Here is a 13,865-nt window from a genome sequence, read left to right on the forward strand (position 1 = left end):
TAGTAGCCTAGTTGTCACAGCTCCCTTTACTTCCACGATGATGCAAAAACGGAATTAAATATACAACACTTACATATATATGAACTGTCATATACAGAAGACTTTATGTTTTTTTAAATGTTATAATAATGTTGGTTATTGTGAAGGAAAAACACTTAAATTTTTTTGTATTTAAACAATGTCATACTTGTCCTGCCTTCATGAATAAAAATAGTTGAAAACTATAAAGAAAAAGACAATTTACTGATACCATCTCATACTGATCACGGGTCCCTAAACTAAACTAAATCAAAATGGTATCCCGGCAGGTTTGGTAATATGCTGTAGTATCCTATCGCTGTCTGAAGAATCGACATAATATAGTATTCATGATGAAACTTGTGGGGTACACCCCTATAATTTCTAGAACATTTCTAGGAGACTGTTGCTAACTTTGCTTGATAATGGACAAAATCCTGGTTTTTCAAAGCACCGTTTGAATTATAATTCACGTTTGAAACTGTAATGATAACCTGAAACCATTTCATCTTTAATGAGTACTTTGAACTACTTTTTTTTCATCGAACACTAGTCACTTTGGGAAACATTTTTTAAGAAACGTTAGACTACATTGTGTGCAGTATCTATTAATACCAAACCCTGTACCTCTGGGATGCATGTGCTGCATCGTTGCTGTGAACAATTGCTTTACATTTGCTAAATCTTAATTCAATAGATCTACTCTGGGATGGTGACCTCTAAAAATGACCAAATAAACAACAGCTACCTGAGCTAAAAGCCTGTCATTTGACTTCACCAGTTAGTAAACCATGAAGAAGTGACAGAAACTGCTCTCCGTGGGTGAAGTGTGGCAGATGCAGTTTATAATGTACAATTTATATGTCTTTATTTTTGGTCTTGGGAGCTGTTTGCCACCAGTCAGCTTGGAAAAATCCACTTTAAATGAATTCTAAGGACACGCACACACAAATGTGCACTCACAGGCCCGTGCACACTCATACAAACTGTCTTTGCAGTCACGTCCAATTCTTAGTCCCATTACCTGAGCTGCCTGCTAACTAGATTCTTTATCCTGCCTGGCTGTCAGGGAAATAAGGATGACATTAAATGAACGGAGCCCTCTCTTTGGATATTCCAGGCCAGGGCTGAGAGGACTGAGGGAGAGCCTGCTGGAATCACTGAGAGGAAGAGGTGAAAGGGGAGGAGAGGATGAATGAATGCTGGAAAACGGAGAAGAATAGAGGATGAAGAGAAGGCAACTGAGAGAGGCAGTATCATGCCAAGCAGCAGAGCACTGAAACACAGACGCAAATAGGTGGGGATTATTCTGGTAACTGTAGAGTCTTATGCAAACTATATTTCGACAGCACACTGATCAACATCTGAGTTTTATGAGCTGACTGTCTCTGTAATATCTGTAATAAAATGTGTTGATGGAGCTTAAAAGATTAAAACAATTTGTAGCATCCACACAGCAAATTTCCCAGTGTTAATAAATGTTGATTTTTCAAAACAAACTATTATTAGGGTTGTCAAAGAGGGGTTTGTTCACTCACAGCTGCTGCAAGCACTAAAGCTGCTATTCAAACTGTCTGAAAGTTTTAAATGAACTCTGATGCATATGGATTTATAGCAGAATTAGCACAGCGGTAATTCACACGCTGCTAAATGAATACTGACGATTCTGCTCTATAGCTGCATCTCAGATCATTTAGTGCTTTTGAAAGGATGCTATCAGCCTCAAAACACTTTTCTTGTAAACATGTTACACGCAATCAACTTCCTACATCACAAAGAATATCAGTACTGAGATTCTGTCACATTTTCTAAGCCCCACTGCTCCCTTTATACCACCAGAACAGCCACTGTACACTGATGTTGAGGTAAAAGGAAATATCTGGCTCATCCAACAACTTTAATCCTGCAGCAGCAAGATCTTGGAGCACTTTCTCAAAGTTACTTTCTTCTGTTAAACTCAAGCGCATGTCTTTTTCCCCCCAAGGCTTGATCTGTACTGGTGTCAATCAAACTCTCAAACACGGTCAGAGTTCAAGGTTTAAAAAAGGCTTCACTTCGAGAGGAAGCATGCCACAGTAGCTGCTGAATGACACTCATGCTGCAGGGTTATCTCGCGTCTAACGTTGGCGACATCTAACTATAGCAGCAGTAGGTGTACTTCAGAGAACCATCCCTGACGCTAAAAAAAAAGAAATTTCATCAAGCCGAGGTAGAGACTTCCAATAGTGGCGATGAGATATTCACGGGCTGAAGCATTTTTCTCTTTATCTCTCTCAAACACAACCTCTAACACACATTTTTACTCAACACCTAAATTTAAATCTGTGACACGGAGGCTGATCTGCTGCTGAACCAACGAGTCTCAAGCTAACTCTACAGTATGCTAATGCTATTCATTGGAGAGCATCAAAGTCGGAGTTCTTCAAGGAGCACTGACTTTAAGAAAGTAAAAGAACACTGCATATTTTACAGTATTAAAGGAGGAAAAGGCTCCATCCCATGTGTCTTTTTTTTGGTTTGGCCTTTAAAAGAAGCAGAAAAGTCTAAATCAGAGCAGCTTTTTAAGGATTACACGAAAACCAATGAATTTTCAGATACAAGGAGTGACCCCTAGCTCAAGCGAGTTCGGTTTCGACCCATGGCCCTTTGCTGTACTCTCCAGCTGCTCTATAATAAAGGCAATAGAAGCCATAAAATAATCTTTGAAAAAACAGTCACAACAACAAACAACAAACACTTTTCAATGATAAAAATGCTCTGGCAGTTTTTTGTCGTTTGCCAAATCACTTCTACTGTCTAAGCAGCAGAACCATGGGCTGATTTAAAGGGAAATGAAAGAGGATTGTCAGATTATTAACATGAGTTAATAAACGCCTGCCCTACAGCAACTATCATCATTAAGGCTGCTAAACATTTATCTTGCTGATTTTTTTTAATCAAATCAATGACTAGGAAGAATCAACTTGAGCCAAAAACAGAGCAAATGCACATTCCAGCCAACAGCAACAAAACAAACAAAGCCTTTGAGAGAATAATCAAAGTCTTTCTTATAACAGACAATGTGCTTGAAATTGTACAGTCAAATTATCTGACTTTGTTTGTTGAGGTTGTGCACTGCTTGAAAGTACTTCAGCTTTCATCATTGATGAATGCACAATGCCCAGGATAATGATGGATGTGCCGCATTTGGTTTTCCAATTATTCGACTGAAATATACAATATATTGTGTTTTGGCAGTCAGTCTGGTTTTTCATGGTGAACTTAAATCAAAGCTAAGCATGCGTCTCCTCATAATACGGAGAGGATAACGTTTTAAAACGTATATTCACTGCAAAAGAACACACACACACACACTCCTGTCACTGTGAAAGCTATTCGTCTTCACTACACACCTTTCCTGTGAAACTGTCCCTTACATGTCTGAACCAAACAGCCCTGCAAGCAAAAAGTGCTAAGGTGAGCAGACATACTATAGTTACCACTGAGAGCTTAACGGCGCAATGCAAATAAGCTTTCACACAATAACAGACGACCCACATCTCCATGCTAGGCAGCCGAGATTCAATATCGGAGGACAAGGAGTGCTGCGTCCCCAGGCCCTTCTTGTAAAGTGGCCCATAAATCAAGAACCCTGTTGAGAGCCGGTCTCTGTGGGTCTGGTCCAGCAGTGGGGAAACAGAGCCGCGCTCTGGCTGGGAAAAAAGCACACCAGTAACCCCCTCAGTTGGAACGCAAAGGATGTTTTAGCAGTATAAAATTATGACCACCATTAGCCAAACTGGGGATTGGATTATTACTGGAATTGCTCTATTTGAATATATACAGTATATGATGCTGGTGCTCAGGGTGTTCAGCCATGCATGTAACTGAACTGGGTCACATTGTGTATATTTATTAATGTTGGTTTTATATTTCAAAGCTCACATAATACTAGAAAAAAGGGGACAGTCAAAGAAGTACATGAAAACACATTGCCTCCTTATTGATTTCAATGAAATTCCCTCCCAAAACTACAAGTTTTTGCCAAAATACCCAACTCAGCTTTGGCATTGGACACTCATCTAGCAAAACGCAGCATGAGCCAATTAAATTCACAACTCAGACGGGCTAAATATATTGTTTATGTCACAAAGCACAGCCATGGAGGATCAAATGATTGATTAAACACTGAATAGTTTACTCTATAATGAGGAGCAAGATTTTGGATGCTTATGAACCATCATTTTGTGTCCTATGACATGACGCTAATTTACTCATCCAGCAAAGATTTAAAACTGCACTGTAGGATTTCAGCAAAAGTGGCATATATGCTGTCATTTCATTTGGGGGGCACAATGCAGTGCATGAATATTAAGTACCAAACTTACCCTTTAATTACAATTGGGTAAAGTGAATATTGTAACAAATTGGACACAGCTTCTGCATGAATCGTTCTGACGTACAGAGGCAGGCTGAAATATAATGTGTACGATCAGCGGTAAATACCATGTTGTCCCGGGTCTCCAGTGTAGTGGCTAATGACAAATGACAAAAGAACTGCTAATGAAGCGCTCCTTGATTTTACTCACTATTAATCCCTTGACATAGTTTTTCTATTTAAGATCCTGCCTGGCTCAGGGTGGACTGCATGTATGCACACATATACTGTATGCAAATAAGTCTGTCCTCATGGATATGTACAGTACTTCCAGTCTAGTTGAAGCAGTATGTTACGCTATAGGCATTTTGATTCACCTCCTACCTTAACAGCCTTTCTGAGACCGCAGCATCTGCACTGGGCTTGTAAAAGGCTCTACTGAATATCTTGAATATCTCACCAGCAGCCATGCCAACAGAGCATGGGTCACATGTGCATAAAGATTGGTCGCTGTGATAACGTTTTGATAATATTAGAAAGTGTGTCTCCTCTGCTATGCAGTTAGCCAGCAAATGCATTAGCTTGCATAGTCTCAAACTGTTTTTTTTGAGCAACTTTTTTCTCCACACCAATGTATGGAATGTCACAACAAAGCCTTCATGAATGAGTAAGCACAGATCGGATGAAGAGAGGAGGGGAAATGGGAGGAAAAATTGCTCATTTCGCTTCCCCTGGCATGCAATTTCCATCCTCTATCCACATCTCTCTAAAAGCTATCTAAAACACATCAACTCCATCTTTCCAGGCTGGATGGGCCTCTAAGGATCACCTCCAGACATGGCACAGTGACAGTGGCTCTGAAAAGAAAGGATGAAAATGATAATTCCGCCCTCTTGCTTATAGCAATGGGCTTCTCATTCTATTGCTGATTAAAAAGGGGGAAAAAAGCATTCATTTTAAACGTCACTTGCCCCTAGCAAAGAAAAATACTGTATATTGAGGTAATTGATCATGCCTCAGATGGCTGTTTCATCAGAGGAAGTGCAACACGAGTATTTCATTGCCTCTTCCTTCATTTTAGCCGTGTTACAATTGACCAGCACCACATTTAAGCTCCGGGGCATGCTACACTGTGGCTGACCCGGACTCCTTTTATTTTCTGCTGTAACAAATGGGAAAATAAAGCGCTTTTAAATTGCATTTGACTCTGCTCAACTTTACGCTTTGATCCCTCCAAAGACACACACACACACACACACACACACACACACACGGACACGGACACCGAATAGCTTGCATATGACTTGCAATGTAAAGAGGCAGTTGAAAATGATGCCATTACCATGCTTTTATTGTAGTATTAAGTGTTGCTCTGTTTGGATGTGAATGCCATTACATGCAGGGAGTAAATAATGCTAGCGTAGCAGCAGATGCTCTGTTCATATCCGTACAGCATTCAGATCAAGGTCTCACAAAATAGAGGCCCATGGAAATGATTTGCAGGGAGGACCATTCTTTTTGATACCTCTCGACTGAATAACAGCGGGGAAGGACACACGGAGAGCTGAGGGGCCACAAAGTGAATGGGGGCCCAATTTTGAAGGCCTTTTATTTTTTCATCCAGCCTAGTCTCCTATCAGCTAGTGATCATATCAGCTATGTATTCCAAAAGGGACACAAAAGAAGAGTTTCCCATTTCTGCAAGAAACAGATCAGAGGACAAAGCCAACTTCTTCTGTTGAATTCTTGATCTGGCCCGACATAACCAGCACTGTTGTTACATAATTATAAATAATGACATCTGCAAAGGACTGATGTGTATAAGCGAAGGTGAAAGCTTGCTGAGATCCACCAGGCAGGTACTTACAAATTTTGTGGTATCTAATTCTTAAAAAAAGAGAGAGATCAGGGTGCATATTAGTGGTGTAATTTAGGGATGACCAATATAGATATACTCTATCATAGGTATGATTGTGCATCGTCCACATTTCAACTTCTAGTGGTTCCGGTACCTGGAATTTGGTATCAGTGCCCAGTGGTACCTTTTTTGGACCATACTTTCTCTCTAAATACAGACATTTTTTTCGAAAAAAGACCAGACTGAGACAAGACAAGAGTTGCGGCTATCAGACAGAGACGTCTGATTTTAGGTCAATCTAAATGGTATGGCAAAATATGACAGTAGACTATTTTGTGGCACTTGATCACATCACCCATCCCTTGTAAATGAATTAAAGAGATCCAAATTAATTAACCACTATACCAAGTTTTCTGTAGATACTATCATGGTGATAAATAATAAGACATTACTGCTACACATTACTGCTACACAAAAACAACTTGTTTTTCTAGTGGAATACCGCACAGTTTTACTTCTTTAGGTCTCTATAGAGTTCTTCAAATGTGAGACATCTGAGAGGAAAAAAACAACAACCATTTGCTACTACACACTTCTTTTTGTAAAGGGCTCACAAGGCCAAACGTCTACAAGCCACAGCTTTAAAGAGAGGTCTCCTACTCTAAACTGGCACCTTACCTGGCTGAGCTGAAACAATGAGTTGTAAGCTGTACCCCAAGCCTGAAAAATGTACAGATAAATTGAAATTTTGGTATTCACCCTCTGTAGTCGTGATTCTTCTTTTTATGGGCGAGGCGACATGCCCAGACATATTGTAATCTACCTGATCTACCATACTTGTCAATTCACGACATGATGGCTGCAACAAAAATAAATAGCTTTGAATCAGATCGATGCCCAATGATTGCATTGGAAAATGGAACAAGGCATGGGGAAAGAGGAATCTCATCTTCACGGGAATTGGATTTTCAAAAGATTTAACTGAGTGCGCTTCTGTTATGCATGTAGACCACAGCTTCTAATGCTCAGACTTCACAACAGTCAATACGTCTGCACGGCAGTGCCAAGCAAGAATGGAACGTGCTCAAGCTGAAGTATGATATTTGCACACATGGTCACACACACACACACATAAACACACAGTCCGGATCACCTCTCTGTAGTTCCATTTCCCCTTTTGTCTTATTGATGTAATTAAATAACTATGATTGAGGTGGCCCCTCTCAACTTGCACTCCAACATTCCCCCTCACAAATCCTCATCAATTGCTCCAAACACTCCTCACACAGAGCCAATATTGCAAAGCAAGACAACCCTTATTTTCCACTATATTAATGAAGTCTTTCATTTGAAAGCCTTTGACTGCCCGCCCCTTGATTGCAAAGCCAAGGCCAATAGGCCTTGTTGACAGCTCCTTGAAAATTAAAAGTATCAATCAAGACAGGAGGGGAAAAGACTCGTGATGCCTTCAGATCCTTCTGTCTGCCAGAGAGAGCACTGGAACGGGGTCAAGGGCTGTTTGCAAATGCTTGGGAAGGTGTGCGTATTTAATGCTGCAATCCATTGCAATAGGGACGTTGAAACTTCCAGTTGGTATTCCCGACATCCAATCTAAACGCGCCCCAGTGCATGTACTCAGGAAAACATAGACTCCTGCAGCAAACTGATATTTGCATGACAAGTCTCGAAGCTTCATCAGCATCTACAGAGGACCTACATCAATTACCACAGCATCATTAGCAAAGAGAAAATTTGTAAAGGGGTGCCGAGTATTAAAGTGTGAACCATAACAGCCGGATAGCATCTAGTTGATGTGCATTCATTTTGTGTGGATGAAGATGGAGATTTGCATTCATTTGCAAGACTTCCATAAAGCAAAATTCAACTGAATGGAAATGGCAGCTACAACATTGTTACAACATGTTTCACAGCACAATCACTTCACAAAACAATTCTTAAAGTGAAACAAGATGATGAAAAGGTCATTCTGCTTGGTTTATGGTGTGCGCCGCCATGTTGCTAGGATGTCACGTGTGTTATTTCGGCAAACTTGGGCCAGGTTCCAACATGGAATTAAATGATCATTCGACTGCACTTTTCGGTGTCGGAGGTAATTTTTTTCTTTCTGTTCTGTTCTGAGTACATGGATAGCAGAATTCGCTCAAGACCAGTGGGGTTTTCCTCATGAAATAGAAGAAAATTAAATGTCAATTTTTAGGTGAAAAAAAACAGAAACTGTCAAATCGAACATGATGTAATAAACACCACCAAGAAGTAACTCGCTGGACCGAGTTAAAACTGTCTGTGCATCTTTGATGTTCGCGCTTTGAAATTCAGCTATAAGGTTTATTAAGGAAGGGGAGTTTTCAAATGTGCTGTCAGAGTTAAAATGCTTTTTAACGCTGATGAACATTATACTTTAAATGTACCCGCCAATGGGAAAATGACTTTATTGGTGCATTAACATGCCCTTTAAACCTTCATTTAATTCATCAGTGAGCAGAGGAGGAATACAATGCCGCTGGGTAAACTTGACCAGCATAAAAAAGTGCCAATGCTGGATGACATAATCTCTGTCTAAATCAATTTCTGTGTGAGAGCACTCGACTCAGCTCAATATGTAGCTGCAGGGCTTCCGTTAAGTGGCCACTGCCACTTACCTATAAATTCATGTGCTGCTGGTTGCTCCTGTGGCAAAGCTTAACCCCACATGTTGGAAATGAATAAAAATGTTATTAAAATAACATCATAAAACAAGACGATATCACCTAGAGCAGGAAGTGTCGATAAGAAATTGAGAGTGGAATGACTTAGAGCCTGAAACAATAAAAGTAGATTTTGTAGCTATGGAAATGGGGAGCAAATTTGACAAAATTAGATAAATGTGTGAGAGATGACTGTAAGGCTTACACCGCCTAGGCCTTGGCCTTGGAGGAGGTGACGGTTTCTCATAGATTTACAAAAAGACATGAGTAAAGAAGAATCTCTGCAGCAGTCCTTGCTTGATTAAAAGGCAAGATGCAAGTTCCAAGGCTAAAGTACCTCCTGTTACTCATCCGTATGGATGATGAAGGAGAATGAGGTGTTTGTCCCCATTTTTTAAACCAGCATCTGCTCTAACTTTACAGCAGTATCACTTCCTGATTCCTAAATATGTTTAACTGGCAAACCCCAGTCTGGTCTGAGCCAGAGTGGAGCTCCAACATCCATCTGGACAATCATAGGCCATCATCCGTCCAATAGGGAAAGGAAACAGGGGATAGGAGAGGACATACCAGCATATACTGAGAAGAGGCACAGAGAGCTGACTCGCCAGGCAATCACTCAGCAGAAATAATTTGAAATAACTAAGCCCAGGTTCTTCTCGCCTCCCTCCTATGACACACGCTCGAGCTTTGTGTGTGCGCGCACACAGCGACACGCACATGTGCACAAATTCGCATACACCCACACATACGCACGCACTCGCACACTACCCACGGGCGCACATACACAAACACACACATTGCTGACGCACCGGAGCGACATGCAAATGCGCACAGTATTACACAATTAACGTCGGGGAAAAATGCTGCGTAAAATTAACAGCTCATATCTACAGACACACAGTCATGGCTGCGCTTGGATAATCAGGTTTTACTAAAGAAAACACAAGACTTCAGCTGTCCACTTCACTGTCGTGCTGCAGCCGCGAACACTTCCACGAAGGAGGATCTGACCGCAACTAAAGCAAAAAGAGCGACTCGGATTCATGCGTAACTGAGGGGGAAACATCTTCACTCCAAATGCGCATTTAAGTGCCGCATATTAGGAGATCACGAATCCCGTTTGTTTAAGCACGTCGGTAAGTGATGCAAATCTGTGTATATGGAATGTAAGCATCACCCAAATGAATCGCCGGTGTCTGCAAAATGGTTTCACTATCCACAGTGGGCATCACAAGAATCTAACCAACTTTGGAAAACGTAAAAGACCGACACAGAAATTGAACTTACCCACAAGCAGTTTCCAAATGATAGCGTACACTCTGCCGTCAGTTCCGATAGCCCCACACCATCACGGTGTATCAGGATCTGTTCAGGTCTAGAGAGTAAAGCAGTAACGTTTAAGAAAATAAAAGGAATCCCAGATTGAAATAGTCCACTTCTCCAGAAAACGCAGCGTCTATCCCAAAATTACATATTGCCAGCCTTGACTGGCACAAAGCGAAGCACAAAAACACCTGCAGCCGGTCACTTTGAAACAGCACGAGAGAAGCAAATGAAGAAAATCATGACAGTGCTTAGGAGAATGGTCGACAGAATCAATGAAGGGCAATATCAGAGGAGGCAATTAGTCTGATTATCCTATTAAATCAGCTGCTCAGCCGCTCACAGCCACACAGCCCCGGCAGGTGAGCACCGCTCTGAGCAGGACTACACGAGCGCAAATTTCCAAAGTGATGTGCAGAAAAAGACACAACGGATGCCGTCTCTCTCTCTCTCTCTCTCCCCCGCCGCCTCCCGTTCTCAGAGTGCCGTTGTGTCAACGCGAGATGCGTCAAGTGCGCACAAGCTGACCAAGACAGCAAAGGACACGAGGGGGGATTCGCCACCAAAATAAAAGCACAAAATTTGTCAAAACATAATGTGCTCATATTTAAATGTACTATGAATAATAACAACTGCAGAAATCTGGCACATTTTCACCATATCTGCTCAGATATCACAGGTTCAATTTTAGCGGTTTCTTTGATTCCTCTTAGGCATTAAAGGCTGTTCTCAATACAAATGTTACTCTGGACTTATTTTATTTTGAAAAACACATTAGAGGCGTCGTTTATTCATTCTGTGTGACTTGACACTGGTTCCAATATAAACGCTCCGAGTCAGACCTGAGTCTTCACCCTCACGTGGCGCACTCAACCCCCCCTCCAAAAAAGAAAAACGCACATGAGGTAAATCCTCCTCATTATGCGCAAGTTTCGAGAAATATACTCGTAATGTGGAAATGACTTTGACTTGGTTATACTGAGGATGGGGTGCTGGATAGATGCATGCAATGCAGCACAAGTTTGAGGATTGACGCACTGCCGCCCAATGGAAATAAACGGTCTGAAATGCACTGTAAAAATATTCTTACACTTGGAAAGTCTTAAGCCAACGTGACAAAAGACTTACATTTGAATGATTAGTTACAAAAAGGACATTCCAAGGACATTATTTTCCGGTGATCATTTAAAAATACAAGAAGCATAATTACACAATTTGTGTGATCACAACACAACAAAAACATTTTTCTTCACATCCTCAGAATAACAGTATAAAGAACTCATCAGACTGATAGTTTTTTTTTTTCTAAATTAGATCACCAGGAATCAAAGCTTCTTATATCAGACCAATACATAATTAATAACCATAGAACATAAATAATTAGGCATTTGCCTCTTTGGCATACAGACAGTTTGTCAGTCAACCTCATTCTCCCTCGTTTCAAATATTTCTAGTACAAACTTAAGTGCTTTGAAAAGAAGATCAATGACTTCACCCACTTCACAGATTCTGGTTGATTTTAACTTGCACGCATAAACAACAAAACAAATCATTTAAAGATGGTTACAGAAATCGACACTGTGTTACTGACCTTTTGAGGAACCTGACAGATATTGTAAAATACTATTTAAACTAAAACCAGACAAGTCAATTCAAATCCCATTTAATTGTGTGCCGTGACCATGCTTGACCTTGCACAAACCAGACCAGATATTCTTTGCCACAAAAGCAGTTGTTTTTTATCGGCACATCATTGCATTTCCTCCAGCAAAAGTGCCACAAAAAGCGGTTGTTTTTTAATAAAATTTCATTGTGGTTTATACCGCAATAGTGTCACAAAAAGCAGTTGTTTTTTAATGAAGGATCGCTGTGGCATAGTGCAGTAAAAAGTGGTTATTTTGTACCAAGATATTATAATGTATCCATAGTTTGCAGAGGTGTACAGTGCCAACACTCATTCTGGTGATTGGGTTGTCAAAATAAGCCTTACAGTAAGCATAGTTTACACCACTGTGCAGTATATCCACATGCAATAGCAGTATTCACTCCACTGTATCAACACTTATCACCATCCTTTTCCTGTTCAATATTAACTGCACACAAAGATGAATGTGACAAGTCCACCAAAAGCCTAAAAGGATTTCAATACGCACAGTCCAGGTATTACCAGTATTTATGAGTAACCAAGGACTCACATCCAACAGGCAAGAGACAAAACCCTGAATCACTAAAGATGATGAATGGACAGTAAGGCTGCCTTTCCTTTCTGCACGGGAAAGGTGTGATGCAGATTAAGGACGGGTAGGTAAGCGGGCCTCCCTGTCGGCGAGCCAGGCCGTAAAAAAGGGACTCGTTTGATTTCCCCCTCACTGGGCTACCCCTGTCAAGACTTTGGCCTCTGGCACAGCGTTTATGTGAGGCGAATTTCGATGAGGGGAGGGCTTTGACGAGAAGAAAAACCAACCTCCTCGGACTGAAAATGTGCACTTGTGAGCTTTCTTTGTCATATACAGACCCTGACGTGAATAGAGGTTCCTTAATGAGCAAAGAAGTGGACAAACACGGCATTGATTCCCCCTTCTATCTGAGGTTGTCGTCCGCAAATGGCCTCAACTCAATCAACCGGTTTGTGTGCAACTTTGACGACAACTGTCCAGTGCGGGTTGATTGTTTGCTGTATTTATTCTGGCAGTCTGGAAGAGTAGACGTGCAGTGTTCAAATAAATCTAGATATAACATTAAACATTTACAGACATGTTTTGCATGTCTCCAGTTCTGTTATTCCTCTGAAGTGCATTTTAGATTTTTTTTAGTTATTCTCCTCTATGGGTTAATGGTTTTATGAATGACTCTCAACACCCAATTTATAAACTCAAAAACAAATCATGACTTGCCTCAAAGCAAGGCTGTTTTCTAACCTTCGCAAAGGCTGACAATTTAGGAATATATTTCCACTTGACAACAACAGTATAAAGCTGTATACTGTTCCAATTAAAAATGACACATCTACTGATGTTCTGTGTGGAAAACACGCCATGCGCTCTTACAAAATTATTAAGTACAACTCAGTTTGTGAATCATAAACTGTTGTGACACTTTGAAAGATTCATTTGAACCATTAATTTAAAGTTAAGTTTGTCTTGCAAGTGTGGAGATTTTCATTTTGGGATCAAACTCTTCAGAGAGTTGTGGTAAAAAAAACATCTCCCCAATTTCTATTGCAATTGAAGTCTTTGGAGGAAAAAAAGTGTACAACAGAAAGAAAGCAGAAAATCTCAGTCAGGGTTAAAAATCAACAAAATCAGCTGGTGCCTAGGTAAAATGAGTCATGTTGTTTGTGATGCCCCCCCCCCCACCCCATAGTGACTGAAGGAGGATGAGATAAGAAATGTTCTTAACAACTCAAACACTAAACCCCAGGCCGGGCTTTTCAAACATCTACAGGATGGGAGACATCTTTGATCACAAGTCGGTCTACCGAACAAAAGTAGTGTTGGTGCAACCTCATTCTGTGAAACTACAGCATACACCAAACGGGCCAAACACTAAATAATAATGATAATGAAATAATGATAATTTGCAGTGGTAAAGCCACACCTAT

The 13,865-nt window shown here is 40.7% G+C and overlaps 1 protein-coding gene across 4 annotated transcripts in view; it reads right to left on the minus strand.

The window, feature by feature from the left end:
* The window catches only part of LOC121963031 (interleukin-1 receptor accessory protein-like 1), a 335,394-nt gene that overhangs the window by 269,809 nt on the left and 51,720 nt on the right, over positions 1–13,865 (minus strand). For 2 of the 4 annotated variants that reach the window (XM_088074548.1, XM_042513395.2), the window contains exon 1: positions 10,229–10,700. The exons of the other annotated variants lie outside the window; for them this stretch is intronic. The gene's annotated coding sequence lies outside the window, so the exon portion shown is untranslated. Of the gene's footprint in view, positions 1–10,228; positions 10,701–13,865 lie in introns of those variants that run through there. 4 annotated transcript variants of the gene reach the window in all.

This window comes from Plectropomus leopardus, chromosome 24, assembly GCF_026936395.1.
Source record: "Plectropomus leopardus strain MGB_pleo_1.0 chromosome 24, ASM2693639v1, whole genome shotgun sequence".
NCBI lineage: Eukaryota > Metazoa > Chordata > Actinopteri > Perciformes > Serranidae > Plectropomus > Plectropomus leopardus.